The 18,704-nt window shown below is 46.5% G+C and overlaps 1 protein-coding gene across 4 annotated transcripts in view; it reads right to left on the reverse strand.

The window, feature by feature from the left end:
* LOC141047601 (uncharacterized) overlaps window positions 1-18,704 on the reverse strand; it is a 102,359-nt gene that overhangs the window by 83,100 nt on the left and 555 nt on the right. For 2 of the 4 annotated variants that reach the window (XR_012219847.1, XR_012219846.1), the window contains exons 2-3: window positions 16,553-16,595; window positions 6,053-7,054 (exon numbers count right to left, since the gene is read on the reverse strand). The gene's annotated coding sequence lies outside the window, so the exon portion shown is untranslated. Of the gene's footprint in view, window positions 1-6,052; window positions 7,055-16,552; window positions 16,596-18,704 lie in introns of those variants that run through there. The other 2 variants (XM_073542741.1, XM_073542742.1) reach the window with 1 other exon arrangement.

Consider the following 18,704-nt stretch of genomic DNA (forward strand, 5'->3'; position numbering starts at 1 on the left):
AATACTCGAGACAGAGTGGAGACAAAGGCCAAATCAGAGAATGTTTAAATCAGAAGTAGTTAGAATTTGGAGGCAGCAGCAGTTTGCCGTCCACACAGCAGGGGATCAGCTGACGTTACCGAACCCCACTTACACATGAACAAGTGTTTTTTCTGTGTGGACAGCACTTCCGAGCACCAACTGGCGTTGTTGCAGACCAGGGACAATCATGGAGTAGGCTGAGGCCTACTAGGAGCCAGGTGTAAATCAGAGGTAGTTTGACTTTGGAGGGAGCAGGACACTTTGCCGTCCACACAGCAGGGGATCAGCTGACGTTACCGAACCCCACTTACACATGAACAAGTGTTTTTTCTGTGTGGACAGCACTTCCGAGCACCAACTGGCGTTGTTGCAGACCAGGGACAATCATGGAGTAGGCTGAGGCCTACTAGGAGCCAGGTGTAAATCAGAGGTAGTTTGACTTTGGAGGGAGCAGGACACTTTGCCATACACACAGCAGGGGATCAGCTGACGTTACCGAACCCCACTTACACATGAACAAGTGTTTTTTCTGTGTGGACAGCACTTCCGAGCACCAACTGGCGTTGTTGGAGCCCAGGGACAATCATGGAGTAGGCTGATGCCTATTAGGAGCCAGGTGTAAATCGGAGGTAGTTTGACTTTGGAGGGAGCAGGACATTTGCCATACACACAGCAGGGGATCAGCTGACGTTACCGAACCCCACTTACACATGAGCAAGTGTTTTTTCTGTGCGTACAACACTTCTGAGCACCTACTGGCGCTGTCGGAGCCCAGGAAAAATCAAGTAGTAGGCTGAGGCCTACTTGGTGGCAGTTTTAGATTGTTTCTAGACTACTACTAACTGTAAACGTACTCCAAATAGGCCTCTGTCTTCACTCTGTTTCGAGTATTTCCTCTGGCTTCGAAACACAAAAGTTGCTGCTCTGAAATGCCGTCTGCACAACCAACACTTGTTCCTGTGTTACTGGGGTTCTGTAACAGCAGCTTATCCCTAGAGGTGAGTCAGGCAATGTCTCCTGCTCTGTCCACTTTTCCACTACAAGTAGTGGGAATGTAGACAAAGCAGGAGACATTGCCGGACTCACCTATGGAGATCAGCTGATGTTACAGGACCATGGTAACACAGGAACAAGTGTTGATTGTGCAGACGGCACTTGAGAGCAGAAACAGGCGGTGTTGGAGGCCTGAGGAAATACTCAAAACAGAGTGGAGACAGAGGGCAAATCAGAGAACATATTAAATCAGAGGTAGTCAGAAGTCGTAGGCAGCAGGAGAGTTTGACGTACACACAGCAGGGGATCAGCTGACGTTACCGAACCCCACTTACACATAAGCGAGTGTTTTTTCTGTGCGTACAGCACTTCTGAGCACCAACTGGCATTGTCGGAGCCCAGGAAAAATTAGGTAGTAGGTTAAGGCCTACTTGGAGCCAGGTGTAAATCTGAGGTACTTAAAGTTTGGAGGGAGCAGTACACTTTGCCATACACACAGCAGGGGATCAGCTGACGTTACCAAACCCCACTTACACATGAGTGAGTGTTTTGTCTGTGTGGACAGCACTTCTGAGCAACAACGGGCGTTGTTGTAGCCCAGGAATTACAGTTCAGGTCATAGAAACATGAACACAACAGGAGACCTGGATCCTGTTGCCAGCCAATTATTTATTCTGGAAGAGGACTGGCAAATTCAGGTGAGATCCAGGCCTTGTTCATTTTCACAAAAGTAAGCCGGTCAACATTATCGGCGGATAGTCGCGTGTGACGGTCTGTTACCACACCAACTGCAGCACTAAAGACACGTTCCGGTAATACACTGGCAGCAGGGCAAGCCAGCACCTCCAATGCATACTGGCTAAGCTCTGGCCATGTATCCAGCTTAGAGACCCAAAACTTGAACAGGGAAGAGCCGTCTGGGAGTACACTAACAGGGCAAGACAAGTAGTCTGTCACCATCTGACGGAAACGTTGCCTCCTGCTGACTGGAGCCGTCTGTGATGGTGTAGCCGTTTGTGGAGGTCCCACAAAACTTTTCCACATTTGGGCCATACTGGCCTTGCCTTGTCCTGCGGCACTGCCTCTGCTACCTCTTTGTGCAGAGCTTCCTCCACTGCCTCTACCCACATGGCTGCTTTGAAAAGCACTACCAGCAACACTCGCAGGGGGAATGGAGAACATGATGGCCTGCACAAGTGTTTCTTGGTACTCCCGCATTTTACGCTCCCGGTTCAACTGTGGTATAAGGCTTTGTAAGTTGTCCCGGTAGCGAGGATCTAGGAGGGTGTACACCCAATAATCAGCCGTGTGGAGAATGTTGGCGATGCGGCGGTCATTTAACAAGCACTGCAGCATGAAATCAACCATGTGCTGTAGACTGCCAACTGGACCGGAAACGCTGTCCCCAGCTTGAGGCAGCATCTCAGCCTGCTCAGCATCACCCCACCCTCGCTGTACACACTGACTACTAGAGCCTTGTGTACCTCCCTCCTCTGGAGAGATGTGTTCCTCCTCCTCCATTGACTCCTCGTCATCCTCCTCACTAAGTGTTCCCTGCCTAGGCCTTTGTGCGGAACCACGTTGCACAGACTTGCCAGAGGCAGATGGCATTTCTGACTCCTCATCCTCGACTTCTTCAAAAACCTCCTCACTTAGTGCTTGTAAGGTTTTTTGAAGCAGACAGATAAGGGGGACAGTCATGCTGACTAGTGCATCATCTGCACTGGCCATCCGCGTGGAGTCATCGAAGGCATGCAAAACTTAGCAGATGTCCCTCATAGTGGCCCACTCAGTGGTGGTGAAGTGTGACCGACGCACAGTGCGACTTGTTTGCGCCTGATGCAGCTGGTACTCCATTACTGCTGCTCACACAAACGCTCCAACATATGTAACGTTGAATTCCACCTGGTGGGGAGGTCACATATGATGCGATGTTCTGGCAGGCGGAATCGGCGTTGCAGAGATGCAATGCGCGATCTTGCCATGCTGGAACGCAGCAAGTGAGCACACTCTAGGCGAACCTTGTGCAGCAGTGCATCAAGATCCGGATAGTCCCTCAGAAAGCTCTGCACGACCAAATTGAGCACGTGTGCCAGATATGGTATGTGAGTGATGTTGCCTACGCCAAGGGCTGCCACTAGATTTCGGCCATTGTCACTCACTACCAAACCTGGCTGGAGATTCGCTGGCACAAACCACACATCGCTCTCCTGCTTGATGGCATTCCAGAGCTCCTGTGCTGTGTGGCTCTGATTCCCCAAAGAAATTAATTTAAGTACGGCCTGTTGACGTTTGGCTACACCTGTGCTCATATCTGTCCTAACAGGCTCATGCACTGCTGATTCCGAGGAACTAGAGTAGGAGGAGGACTCAATATGTACAGACTGCATTCCTGCAATCCATGGAGTTGGCAGAATACGTACAGAGCCACTCTCCAGATCTGTACCCGGCTCCACAACATTGACCCAATGGGCAGTGAGGGAAAGGTATCGTCCCTGTCCATGGCTACTGGTCCACGCATCGGTGGTCAGGTGGACCTTGCTACTGACGGCATTTAGTAGCGCATTTTTAATTTTTCCCTCCACATGCTTTTGCAGGGCAGGGACGGCTTGCCTGCTGAAATAAAAGTGGCTGGGCACATTGTATTGTGGAACTGCCAATGACATCAAGTTCCGGAAGGTGTCAGTCTCCACCAGCCTGAATGACAGCATCTCAAGGGCCAGTAGTTTGGCAATGCCGGCATTCAGAGCCAGTGCTCGGGGATGGTTTGCCGAGTATGGCTGCTTTTTCTCCCATGCCTGTGCTACCGATTGCTGGTGAGTGGCCTGGGAGTGTGATGATGACTGAGAACGTGGTTCAGTGAGTGGAATTTCACTGGGTCTCTGGACAACAGTGGCAGAGGTTCTTCCATGGCGTTCCAGTGAGGAAGCCGAACCAGCTGTGTGTGAGCTGGAGGAAGAGGCCCCAACACGAGCTGAAGAGGTGGTAGGTGCTGCTGAAGGTTGGCCTACATCTTCAGTGTGTCTGTGTAACTCCACTTCATGCTTGGTACGCACATGTTTCCACATATTTGTGGTATTGAGGTTGCTCACATTTTTCCCTCGTTTAACTTTCTGATGACACAGCTTGCATTTGACAAAGCAAATGTCATCTGCAACTGTGTCAAAAAAGACCACGCACTGCAAGTCCTGGGAGCGCCCGTTTTGTGTTATGGAAGAGGATTGCTCCTCACGGGTGCCAAAGTGGAGGCTACAGGCAACCAAGTCTGCCCCCACCCTCTCCCTCCTGTTTTGGCCTTTCGGGGAATCTCTTCCTCAGAGCTGCTCCCACCACCTTCCTGTGGCTGACGCCATGATGGGTCAAGGACCTCATCATCTACACTCCCCTGTTCAAGCACCGGCTGGTCCTGGGTTGTCTCGCCAGCACCGTACGCACCAGAAATTGGCAACTGAGTCTCATCATCATCAGATGAGTACTGAGGTGTGCTGACAATAGGCACTGGCCCACCCGCCTCTTCAGATTCAGAGGGACAAAGCAGTTGCGCATTACTGCATACTCCCTCTTCTTCACGCTCTAGAATGCTGCTTGGCTGGCCACCTCTTTCCAAGCCAACAGATTCTGAGAACAGAAGTAAAGATTGAGATGGCTCCTGTCCAGGGCTCTCAGACTGCCTGGGCAATTTGGCAGGTGGTGAAGAGACAGATGGTTGCTCTTCAGTGCTCTGGCCCTGAGAGGATGCGGAAGTCATTGAAGTGGATGCGTTAGCTGCCATCCATCCGACAACGGCTTCAATTTGTTCGTCATGCAGCAGTGGGGTACGGCGAGGTCCTACAAAGCTGCGCATGAAGGACTGTTGCCTGGTAAAAGTGGGGGATGCCGGGTCACTGGTGGCCGCAGCAGGCACCGAATCCCCACGTCCTCTCCCTGCTGAATCCCCACTTCCTCTCCCTGCTGAAACTCCACGGCCACGACCACGTGCCTTACTCCCTGCCTTCTTCATCTTGGTAGACTGATAAAGATAGGCAGAAAAGTAAAAAAGGGGGGGCTTAGTGTTCTTATTCCTGAACACCTCTTAACCAGTATAAGAAACACTAATTTTGACAAGAGTGTGTGTACTACACATTAATATGATCTAATGTGGCCTACACAACTCAAAAGTGGAGTGTTGGGTGAACTTTACTTCCTTTTTTTGGGGGGGGGAAAATAAAAGGATGTGACCAAAGTTTGAAAGCTATAGTATCACAAACTTTTTGGAGCGATTACAATGCAGGAAGCTAACCTACAATGCAATCGATGAGGCTCCAAAAAATAGGGTGATACTAGTCTGGCTGGCCCTGAAGGGCACAAGCCAGCAAAAAGGCTCCTCTATCTAATCCTATATAGTGTTTGCAACCAACCAATGACAATGGGTGCGGATGGAAGCACACAATATAGGAGCAAAAATCTGGACAAATTTGCTGCTGTAAATAAAAAAAAAGGACTGTGTATGAGGCAGTGATGCACGCTGAGCGGACTACAACCAGCGGTGGCTGTAGAACACACTTCAACGTGAGCTGCACTCACACACAGAGAGACCTATCAGACAGCCAAAAACAGTGCAGAGAAATGGGCTATAGCACTGAAAGGCTGCTGAAAGGCTCCGCTGTCCACTCCTTTAGTGTTTGCAACCAACGTATATGGATACGTATGGAAGCACACTATACAGGAGAAAAAAAAAGCAGAAATAAAAGAAAAATGTGTATGAGGCAGAGACACACGCTGGGCGGCCTACAAGCAGACGTGCCTGCAGGACACACTACACAGCGTGGGTCTGCACTCACACAGCCCTTGCAGACAGCTATTAAAACAGCGCTGCTGGGCTACAGAAATGCTACAGTGGTGGATTATAAACAAAACCAGTGTGCATAAAAATGCACAGGATGACATCACCACCTGGTGAGCCTCCCAGCAAACAAATTCACCAACTCCAATAGACTATGACATAACAAAAGAAACTGGAGTACGCGGTGACAACAAGAGAAATACTTTTTTATATAAATATAAATGTTTATTATGCATACAAAATATATAAATAATCATACATGATAAGATAATGGTAGTGCACCAAGGAACATACAGGCAAAACACAAGGGCCGCCCCTCTGGCAAAGCAATCATATTGTAAGCAAATACTCAGGTCAAATGACCGAAAGAAAAAATGTGTAAAAGGCTGGTCAGGGAGTTCCCATCGTGGATCGCAATAGTACCGTGATATATCCTGAACAGCCAAGTTTAACAGATGAACAATACAGCTTACCGGGATCTGAGAAGCCAGAGAGGGAGCCCCAGGGCCAGATGTCCACCCCCGACGCGCGTTTCGTGGGCTCTAAAGCCTGCTTTCTCAAGGGGATAGTGAGTGGTGAGGAATAGGACCTTAAAATAGCTCATGTAATGGGTCACGTGATGCAGAAGAGCCAATGGCAGTGGTTTGTAACGGCGCATGCGCGGTGTGCGCGCCAGGTCCTCCACACAGCCCGGGCGTCATGCCATCTCATGCACAGAAACTATCCCGGTGTGCATGGAGGCATAAAGACGCCCTGCAGCCAGAGAACACAGGCGCCCACCACCGCGGACGCGCACAGCCACCTTGGCTCAGCAAAATCTGCCACCATAGAATATAATAATAAATATGGGTGAACCCAAAAGTACATCATACGTATAAGGACAGATAATCCGCCCCAATGATAATATAACAAAATAAACACCCAAAAGATAAGAAGAAACTACAAAAAACTAAAAATAAGGCAGAATAGACAATAAAGACAAAGACAAATGCAAATATATGCACCAACATGACAACAATACAATATAAACAATAGGCAAATAATACAAAGTGATATAAAGCTCAATACAAAAATATGTAAGTAGATAAAACAAGCTGCAGAGGAAATAGGGAAGAAATCATCACAGTATGTCCATCTGTTTTAGTATTTTTCAAAATTTCTGCAGCCGTTTCAAATTTGAGAGTTCTGAATATATCACGAGAAAGGAGGGAAGGAATCCTATAATCACACAAAAATTCAAAAAGTTTAAAAACAATAATAATAAAAACAAAATAGAATAAAAACAAGGACATATGGCAGTGATAGAACCAGCAGGTGACAAGCATAAGCCATTTTTACAGAAACTAGAACTCATAGGAAAGGTGCAAAACTGAGATGTTCATTTAGGCCCTTGGGGGCCATAGTGTCCAACAAAACAATCCAACGAGTCTCCATCTGGGCCAAAATCTTTTTATAATTACCCCCTCTAATCCCCAGATGGAGAATGTCAATGCCGCGTTTTCTAAGAGACCCCGCATCACAATTGTGGTGGGTTTTAAAGTGGCGCGGGATTGTTTTGAGTTCCGAGGGGTCCGTAACTGCTTTTGCAGCGCCAATATCACGGACGTGTTCGCGCACCCGTACACGCAATGCCCTTGTTGTCAAACCAACGTATATTCTGGGGCAGCCACAAGTGGCGTAATAGACCACATTAGTGCTGCCGCAGGAAATACGATGGCGAATATCAAAGGTGCGCAGACCATCCGAAACGGTGAAATTTGTACTCCGTTGGACATTGGCGCATGCGAGGCAGTGACCACAGGGAAAAAAACCTGGAGTTGGACCACGATAACCAAAAACATTGCGAATTGCCGGAACATAATGGCTTTTGACCAATAGATCGCCCAGATTCTTGGAACGTCGAGATGTCATAGCGGGGAGGTCACCCAAAATGGACTCAAGGACCGGATCAGCCTTTAAAACATCCCAATGTTTAATGAGAATCTGACGCATGTTTGTCCATTGGTGATTGAAGGTAGTGATAAACCGAATGGGACCATCAGATCCAACTTTATCTTGGCCCTTCTTGGAGTGCAATAAGGTATTACGTGGAGTTTTCCTGGCCCGATCATATCCTTGTTTAATGGATCTACCACTGTAACCCCGGGCCCGAAAGCGTTGTTTAAGGTCGGCAGCCTGGGCCTCAAAAAGGACATCAGAGGAGCAGATGCGCCTCACTCTTAGGAACTGTCCGACCGGGACGGCCCTAATGGTAGCTGGATGATGTGCAGATTCTGCATGAATCAAAGAGTTAACCGAGGTGGGCTTCCTGAACACATCCATCCTGACCTGACGTGAGGGGTCAACCTCCAAGGATATGTCCAGGAAGTCCACTCTAGTACTACTATGATGGTAGGTTAACCGAATATTAAGAGAGTTTTGATTAAGTTGATTCATGAAGTCTCCGAGCTGCTGCACCGTCCCGTCCCACAACATCAAGATGTCATCGATATAGCGAAGCCAGCACAGCGCATGGGAAGCGGCCGGCACGCCCGCGTCGCCAAAAATATGTCTCTCCCAGGAACCCAGGAAGAGATTTGCATACGCGGGCGCACAGGCCGCGCCCATGGCCGTGCCCCGCCTCTGAAGGTAAAAAACATCTTTGAATACAAAAAAGTTGTGGGACAAAACATAGTGCAGCAGCTCGAGAACAAGATCGCACAAAGGGCCATCCAGATCGGAGGCCCCCAAGAAAAGGCGCACCGCATCCAAGCCATGAGTATGGTCGATGCAGGTGTAAAGTGACTCCACGTCAGCAACCACAAAAATGGCCTCATGTTCCACAAGGATGCCGTCAACCCGTGCCAGAACGTCCGTTGTGTCGCGAACAAAAGATGGCAGGGTCTCTACAATAGGTTTCAAGTAGAAGTCAATAAATTTACAGACCACATCACATAAGCCATCAATTCCCGACACAATAGGACGCCCTGGAGGGTTGAGGGCATCCTTGTGGATCTTAGGTAACAAGTAAAACGTCGGCACCTTTGGATTAGAAACAACCAAACCATCAAGAACCCTCTTAGAGATAATATTGGATTCATAAGCCTCAAATAAAATCTTTTGAAGCTCAATTGAGAAGGAAGCCATGGAATTTGATGTTAATTTAGTATAAGTACTTGAATCCCTAAGTTGCCGAAAGGCTTCACGTTCGTACTTATCACAAGGCCAGACGACAATGTTCCCTCCCTTGTCTGCAGATTTAAAAACAACGTCAGGAAGAGCCTGCAACTGTTGGATTGCCTGACGCTGTTTAAAAGTTAAGTTATCAAATCTCTTTCTAGTGGATAATTTCTTAAAATCATCCATAACGAGTTTTGTAAAAATCTCAATAGCTGGACTCAGAGACAAGGGAGGGAACTTAGCCGATCTGGGCAATAGTGCAACAGGGAACCTACTTGTCTGGGGTGCTGCCTGTTCCTCAAGTAGATCTTCAAGATTATCTAAGGCTTCCATCTCAAGAGTATTCAAAGGTGCCGACGTTTGACCACGATGATGTAATTTTCTCAATAATAATTTACGAGAAAATAATTGTTTAATAATAATTAAATTGGTTAGTAGGTGAAAACGAAAGACCTCTGCTGAGTACATCAATCTGTGCCTCAGTCAGAACATGTTGAGAAAGATTCAATACCTGTGGTTTGTTATGAGATCCATTTTGAGTAGACCTCCCACTCGACGTCTTGCTCTTTGTAAATTGGCGTGTGGCTATACGTTGACTCAAAGAATCACTGGGCGACAATCCCTGATTGGGAGTAAATTTACCAGAAGATTCACCCTCAAATGACTTATTTGAACGTATCGAAGTAGACCTTGATCTAGAGAAAGATGTATTTCTATATCTCGATCTTGAACGTTCATAACCATGACGCCAATGATATACACGGGACTGCTGTTTATCCAAAATGTCCCATTTAAATTTTTTTGATTTAATTACTTGTATGTCATGGGCCCATTTTTGTAATTCAATATCGGTTTCTTCATTAAATTTTTTTAGGGAATCACTTGTCATATTTTTACGCAGGCCAGCCTGTAATTGATCAAGTCTCTGCTTCCAAGGTTCCCAATGTATTGTGGTTCATTTCTTTTAATAGGATCATGAACCCTTTGGAACAGTGGTGGATTATGTAGCCTGGGTAGAGCAATAGATATTTTTGATGATCGCTATTTCTAACTGTCCCTCACAGTCTTCAACAGCAGCCTGTCCCTAACTGAATTCACAGCAGAGTGAACCAGAAATGGCGGCTGCAGCAGTTTTTATAGTGCATCATGACATCATTTCAGCAGCCAATCACAGCCATGCCAGTAGTTAACATGCCTACATGCTAACAGGATGTGCCCACACTTCTGAGGATCCCCATTGGCTGAATCAAATCGAGCGGGCTCCTAGCATTATGGGAACTTCCGATTCCGGTATTCGATATGAAAAAAGTATCGGAACTAAGTATCAGAATTCCGATACAGCTAATATCGGCCGATACTTGCGGTATCGGAATGCTCAACACTACTGCTAAGCGACTGTCTGTAGGACCTATGTTCCTGGTGGGAGATAAAGTGTGGTTGTCTAGCCAGAACATTTGTCAAAAAGTTGCTTCTGCTAAGCTAGGACCCCGGTTTATTGGTCCTTACGAGATCATTAAAGTTGTCAATCCAGTTGCCTTTCGCTTACACTGTCCTCCGTCGCTTCGGATCCCCAATGTGTTCCATAAGTCCCTTCTTAAGTCATTTGTACCATCCACTGCTGGGCCCCCATCCCCTCCGCCTCCTCTCTCTGTAGATGGTCAGACCGAGTATGAAGTAGAACGGATTGTAGATTCTTGCATGGTCCGTAGTTCAGTTCAGTATTTGGTCCATTGGAGGGGTTACGGTCCTGAGGATCGATCTTGGGTACTAGTGCGATCTGTCCATGCTGATCGATTGGTTCGGGTGCTTCATACACATTATACTGGGAAGCCTGGGGGTCCGATGCCCCTCTTGAGAGGACGGTACTGTCATGATCCAGACCGAGTTTTGAGTCCTGTCTTTCCATGTTCACGGTCTGGTCATTTCAGGGGTTAACTTTTCTCAGCCTCAGTCTGGTCTCAGGTTTGCTATTTAGCTCCGCTGCATCCTTCAGGCGGTGTCAGCTATTGTTCTGCCTTTGGCGTATGCATCTGGCTCTGATATATCCTGATTTGCCCTGCTGTGATCCCTGACTTGCCCCGTGTCTGTTTATTCCCTCTGTCTGTCCTGACTCAGTGTTTTCTTGTAAGTTTGTTGACTCCTTGAATTTGATGTGGCTTGCATTTGGACCTGCTTCTGTCTTCTGTCTTTTTCTTATCCGCTTATGGCCGTTGCTGACCCCCTGGCTTGTTACTGACCACGTGCACTGCTGTGACCTCTGGTACTTCTGCTCCTGTCTGTTTCTGACTTGGCTTGTCTGACCACTCTTTCGCCACCTGGTGGCGCTTGTGCTGCTGCACAGTGTTGCTAAGCTGTGTGTGCAACCTCTCTTCCCTCACCAGCACCCCCTGGTGGAGGATGCGCTATACTGCACTGCAGTACCGTAACACAGACTAAATATAACCACCACAGTGACCAAATAATATCACATACAAGGGACAAATACCACCACACCATGGCCAGTCCACATATTACCCCCATATAGTTACCAAATAATACCACATACAAGGAACAAATTCGGCCACACAGTGACCAGACCACGTATTATAACCACATAGTGACCAAACACTACAGTACTGATCATTAATAAAAAAAACACAATACTAATTTTACCACAAGTGCCATTATACACAGGAGCTTTGTATATAGCACACAGTGTATAGTGTCAGTGTACATGTAATACAGTGATCATCAGCAGGGCTGCACTAGGAATTTCAGGGCCCCATACTGGAAAAATTTTCAGGGCTCCCTTGAGACTCTGCCCAGGTTCCAACACAGCCCCGCCTCCCCTCTCAAACTGTCCATAGTCACACTGCCCTCTCTTGGAAAACTCCATTTGTGCACCACGTCCTCACCAATCACACATTAACAGTTCCCATCACCAGATCATACACATAGCCAGGAGCTTTTGCTTTGGCCAAAACATTTTTTAATCCGCCACCATGACAAGGTCGACTCTTTCGGCCAGGCCCTACTCTACTCTATCCTATTAATCATTTGTTAAAATATCTAATACAATTTAGGTATATATATATATTTCAATGTTAAAATGACCAATAATACCACAATAATACCACATACAAGGGACAAATACCACCGCACCATGATCAGACAACATATTGCCACCACATAGTGACCAAATAATAGCACATGCAAGGAAAAAATACCACCGCACCATGACCAGACCACATATTACCACCACATAGTGACCGAATACTGCAATACTGATGATTAATAAATAAAAGCACAACACTAATAATCACAATAAGTGCCAATGTACACAGGAGATCTGTACTTAGTATGCAGTGTCCATGTACAGGTAATACAGCGATCATTGACATTATATGCAGGAGCTCTGTATATAGTGTCAGTGTAAAAGTAATACAGTGATCACAGGTGACATTGTACACAGAAGCTCTGTACACAACGTCAGTGTAAAGGTAGTACAGTGATCACTGGTGACATTATACAGAGGTCCTATGTACAAAGTATACAGTTTATAGTGTCAGTGTACAGGTAACACACTGACTCACCAGTGACGTCCGAGTGTCATCATAGTGTGATTCGATTCTTCAGGATGAAAGAATCGGAGCATATTGAGAAGAAAGAAAACTTAATTTCTCCATCTTCTCAATAGTCTGAGGCCTTGGATGTCGGACTGCACTGAGATGACAGCTGAGTGGAGTCCGATGTTTCACACGCAACCATAGACTTGAGTGGATGCATGTGATCTGAATTTCAGAGTCACTGAAGTTACAGCCTACTGCAGATTATTTTTCCACAGACCAATTCAGTCTGTGGAAAAAAATCACAGATCTGCGCTGCCCCATAGTATAACATTGGGCCGAGTGCTGTTCGATAAAACATCACATAGCACTCGGCCATGTTATACACTCGTGTAAGCAAGGTAAGACCCTTTATTCCCCTTGCAGATCTTCTCCCATTAGCCTTTCAAGCTGGAGTTCTGCCTCAATTACTTTTTTTTGTTTCCAATAGTGTCAAATTTTTGCATACTTCTACATATACTGTGCTTGTGACATGTGTACACGATACATATATAGTGTGTTTCTTTTATATGACATCTCTGGAAGGTGAATATATTTGACAGCTATAAATCCTGATGAGCACAATGTCCTGGTGACCCCACACACTGCAGAGAAGGAGACTGCTGCTGTACCCAATCAGCCCCCTGACAGGACATCGCAGCTCAATCCTGAAGTTTTTCAGAGCAGTTTGGAGAGTAAAAGACACCTGTGGGAATCTTGAGAGGGGGCTGCTGTATCCTGAGAGGGGGCAGATTGGGCACAGCAAGCCTTATCCTTCTCTGCAGGAGGTGAGGGGGGGGTCACCAGCACAGACCACGCTGTGCTCTTATCAGGACATATAGCTGACACATAGACATGGGTCAGGACATAACATTCTCAGTAAGCCCGCTGCTGTGCTGATAACATGGCTGATACAGTGACTGAGCACACAGGCGGCTCACTGACAATGCATCTGCTGCACTTGTGGACTGGAGCCTATCAGAAGTCAGGACACCATCCACCAGCACAGGCTCAGGCACTCACCAGGCTGGGCTGCACTGCTCCTGCTGCTCTGTGATGACTGACTGGTGAAACAGAATACTGCAGAAGCGCGGACTCATCAGGGATTGGATGGTGGAAAGTCCCGCCCTCTGGTTGCTCAGCACTGGCTGCCTCTCTCTCTGTCACAGTGACGCTCCTCCTCCGGCTCCCTCCGCATGCCACTCAGGTTTATGAAAGTTTATGAAAACTCTGATACCGGTCCGCTCCAGCACATGGGCCCCATACACCAGTAAGTGTAATAATGCCCTGATGGTGGCCCTGATCACCAGTGACATTATACACAGGAGCTCAGTATATAGTGTCACTGCACAAATTATACAGTGATCAGCAGTGACATTATGCACAGGAGCTCTGTATACTTTATTCCTCACCTTTCCACAGAGAAGATGATAATCTTTTTGTCCCATGACAATTCTAACTCTGCTACATCTAGATGGCAGGCTGCATGATTGTATGATGCGACCATACAGCCTGCCATCCAGCAGAGACAAAAAGCAGCATCTGTTCAATGTCTACCTGTGAACTCCTATTCCCTGTCTGACGGCACCACAACGGGAAAGCAGTGTTAGCAGGAACCAAATTGTGCTAGGAGATTTGCAGGGGGAGTGAATTAGCCTGCTGAACCTGATTAGGTGACACACAGGTAGGACTTTCTGAATATAAAAGGCATGGCCAGGATGAGAAGAGCAGTTGGCAACAGAACCTGCACCAGGACAGGTTGTATGCCTGCCTGCGAGGTGGACTTGCAGCCACCATCACCACAGAAGAGTCCAAAAACGGTCAGATGCCAGAGAAGGCCTGAGTTTTGAGGAAGATCCGCGCCCTGCTCCAGTGAAAGGCTGTGATTGGAGACAGGCTAGGGCCAAGGGACATTGCAGACAATTTACTGGAACATGCTTGGAGAGCAAAACAGGAAGGACGTTGTGACCCAATAAGTGAGATTCAGACATCTCCACTCAAGGCTTGTAATCCAGACTAGGCTGGTCAAGGATCGAAGACCAGAGCAATGCTGGTCAAGATCCGGAACTCTGACGACGTCAGTCAAGAGTCGAGGACCAGCTCCCCACTTTACCAGATCGAGGAGATGTCTGTCAATGCTCAATCACCGAAGATACCTGAAGAATACATGACCAGAGACTTTCACCTCAGCTGCTGATCGGACGTCACGAGTGAGCAGGGCAGTTGATTTCAGAACAGACTCATGGTACTGGGTGTGGGCAGGGGAAGGCTGCAGATGAGATGGGGACCTGGCTGATGCTAAAACAGGGCCAGAAAGTGTTATTAGACTTTGTCAGGGCCCAGAAAGCTGCAAGAGTGCCCTAGAGACTGTTCCTGCTAAATACAGTGTTTGCCCCCTTCCCGGTTATGCTAAGGTTGGAGTGTAGACCCTGAGCTGATCTCAAGGACATATCTCTCATAATGTAATAAACAATATACCACTATGCATATAATTGCCTGTTGCCAGTAAATGATTCTGTGAGTATTGTTCTTGTGCAAGTTATCTGTGACAATATTTCCTGCATTTAACCCTTTTAAGTGAATAAAGTAGAAGTAGACTGTTTATCCTGCCACTTGTCTCTGCTGTGGCGTTCAGTTCACCTGCATTACAGTGGAACCATTGTTCCAAAGCCCAAGGAAGACTTGGAGGGGTGTGACTTGGAGCCTTAGATACGCAGCAGCGTATGATACCAAGATCCGAGGAGAGACTAGTAAAGTGGTTCAGGTGCTACTCCAGGACTAACCTTGGGTACATGGCAGCTGACCCCTTAGGAATGGGTAGCTGGTGAGGCAAAGGGAATGTCCAATAGATGCAGGCATGCGGAGTGAGAAGACAGGTACCACAGATCTAGACAGAACCGGCTGATGGATAGATGAGCACTGACAAGTGCAACTGGACCAGGTGATGTAGAGAAGACCACTGGCAGGTGCCACGGACTGCCTGACATTGAGATGGGCAATGACAGAGGCAATGGGACTGCCTTATGTTGAAATGGGCACTGGCATGTGCAGCGGAACCAGCTGACTTTGAGATAAGAACTGGCAGGTGCAGCGGGACTGGGTGACATTGAGATGAGCACTGGCAAGTGCAAAACGACCGGATGACATTGAGATGAGCACTGGCAGGTGCCACGGGAACAGCTGATGTGGAGATGAGCGCTGTTAGGTGCAGCGGAACTGGCTGACATTGAGATGAGCTCTGGCAGATGCCACTAGACCAGCTGATGTGGAGATGAGAACTGGCAGGTACAGCGGGATCGGATGACATTGAGATGAGCACTGCTCCTGCTGCTCTGTGATGACTGACTGGTGAAACAGAATACTGCAGAAGCGCGGGCTCATCAGGGATTGGATGGTGGAAAGTCCCGCCCTCTGGTTGCTCAGCACTGGCTGCCTCTCTCTCTGTCACAGTGACGCTCCTCCTCCGGCTCGCTTGATGTGGAGATGAGCACTGGCACCTGAGAACTCACAAGAGTGTTCTGCCCATTTGAGTAAAGGGGAATATGGTTCCTATTTATGTGCTGTAATCTGGCACAGCTATGCTGGTTTGTTGTGTTATAGCACCATCTAGTGGTAGCTGAATTTATAACCTGTGTGTTTATCAGCAAACAGAACATTGCATTAAATCAAGATATGTTGGGAAGGGGATGCTCCATATTCTTCTGTGTACTTCCTTCGACACACATGTTTATTTACCCTCCTGTAACTGCTCCAATTTGAGTTTGCTATCCTGGTAAAGCATATCTGGTAAGATTAATATATTTGTTCTTGCAATACAGTATTGTACAGAAATGTGATTAACTGTATAGCAGCCAGTACCTTGGAGATGTGATTTTGGTGATCTGTGTATTTTCATGTACAAGTTTGCATCATACTGTATACTTTCCTGTTAATTGTAATATATCAGCTGTGTGATTATTTGCCCATTACTTACCTATGTTGTCTGTATTCTTATAGTTTTACTGCATGTTCTATACCTGGTGACAAATTAACAAATTAGACTACAGAGAACGGTCTGCTTATTTGGAAGACAGAAGTGGTTTATGCTGTATTTCAGATTGCATACCGTATCAACATGTATGAAGACAGAACAGTGTTAGAAAGCAAGCTCACAACATTGCACAGGCACCTCAATGTTGGAGGAGAAGCTATAAATAGTAAGTGGCCTCCATCTATTGGCTGGGGACACTTTTGAGGAATGCTTGCGGCCCCATTAAGAAAGGGGAAGTGTGCACACGCGGCCTAAGCATAGTGCCTGGGGACCTGCGTGTGGTGCATGTCTCTCAGGTAGCAGCAGACCCAGACAGAGCATGTGGTGCGTACGCTGGTGTCTCTGCAAGGGGAGAGGCACTGCAGGCAGAGACATCAGTGCTACAGTTCATTTGTGAAAAAATTGGAAATTTGCTAAAAATGTACACAATTTAGCAATTTTCAAACTTTTAATTTTTATGCCCTTAAACCAGAGAGTGATGTCACACAAAATAATTAATAAATAACATTTCCAACATGTCTACTTACATTACATCTGTACAATTTTTGCAACAGAATTTTATTTGTTAATAAGTTAGGGTTAAAAGATGACCAACAATTTCTCACTTTTCCAGCAAAATTTACAAAACCTTTTTTTAGGGACCACATCAGATTTGAACTGATTTCGATGGGCCCATATTACAGAAAATACTCAAAATTGACACCATTTTTTAAAACTGCGACCCTCAAAGTGTTCAAAACCACACTCAAGAAATTTTTTAACCCTTCAGATGCTGCACAGGAAATGAACATTTAACTGTTTTTCACAAAATTGTAATTTAGACCCAAGTTTTTTCATTTTCACAAGGGTAACAGGAGAAACTGGACCCCGAAATATGTTGTGCAATTTCTCCTAAGTGCTTCGATACCCCATATGTGGGAGAAAATGACTGTTTGTCCGCATGGCAGGGCTTGGAAGGAAAGGAGCACCGTTTCATTTTTTGCAATTTGTTGGAATCATTAGCGGACCACGTGTCGCGTTTAGAGAGCCCCTGTTTTGCCTAAACAGTCAAAATCCCTCACAAGTGACTCCATTTTGGAAACTAGACACTTCAAGGAAAGTATATAGATGTGTAGGGAGCACTTTGAACGCTAAGGTGCTTCACAGACATTTGTAATGTGAAGTCATGAAAATTTAAAAAAAAAATCACATTTTTCCCACAAAAAATGTTCTTTGATCCCCAAAATTTTAATTTTCACAGGATAAAATGTACCCAAAAATATTATGTGCAAATTCTCCTGAGAAGGCCGATACCCCATATGTGGGGGAAAACTACTTTTTTGGCACACGGAAGGGCTCAGAAAGAAAATGGGTGTCATGTCATGTTTGGAGAGCCCCTGATGTGCCTAAACAGTGGAAACCCCACACAAGTGAACCCATTTTGGAAATTAAACCCCTCAAGGAATTTAACTAGATGTGTGGAGAGCACAAAAACCAGCAATTCAGTAATTGTTTTTTTCTGTTACTTTTTTATTATTTTCTGATTTTCTAAAAAAATATATTTTTACAATTTTTTTTTTTTTTTACTTAATCCCACTATGGGCTTTGACTTTCAGCAGCCTGATCTTTGTTATAAATGGTTTATAACTCTCAGTGCTGCACTGACACAAGCTCGATAGACCATGCTCTGCGCATGGTCTACGGGGCTGCCATAACCGAATGACCAGAATATGGTCGGGTCACCATGGCAGCAATCAGGCTCCCGCAATGATGCTGCCAGTGCGATGTACGGAGGGCAGAGGAATTTCCCTCCCTCCGCCTACCTTCTAAATGCTGCAACCGATATCGTTTGCAGTATTCAGGGGGTTAGACTGCTGGGAGCAGTACGGTCATCACTACTGGCAGTGAGAACTGGGTGTCAGCTGTGATATTAGCTGAACACCTGGCTGCAATTGCGCATGCACAGCTTCTGTTTGCGCAAAATTGACATGATGCACCCAGTACTTCATAAGTCGGGAAGCACTTCCAAACCATTACATACTGTGTACGTGCAAGCTGGGCTGCCACCAGGAATTTCAGGGCCCCATACTGGCAAAATTTTCAGGCCCCCTTGAGA

This window comes from Dendrobates tinctorius, unplaced genomic scaffold (genome assembly GCF_039654945.1).
Source record: "Dendrobates tinctorius isolate UK_male_01 unplaced genomic scaffold, ASM3965494v1 ptg000128l, whole genome shotgun sequence".
NCBI classification, from domain to species: domain Eukaryota; kingdom Metazoa; phylum Chordata; class Amphibia; order Anura; family Dendrobatidae; genus Dendrobates; species Dendrobates tinctorius.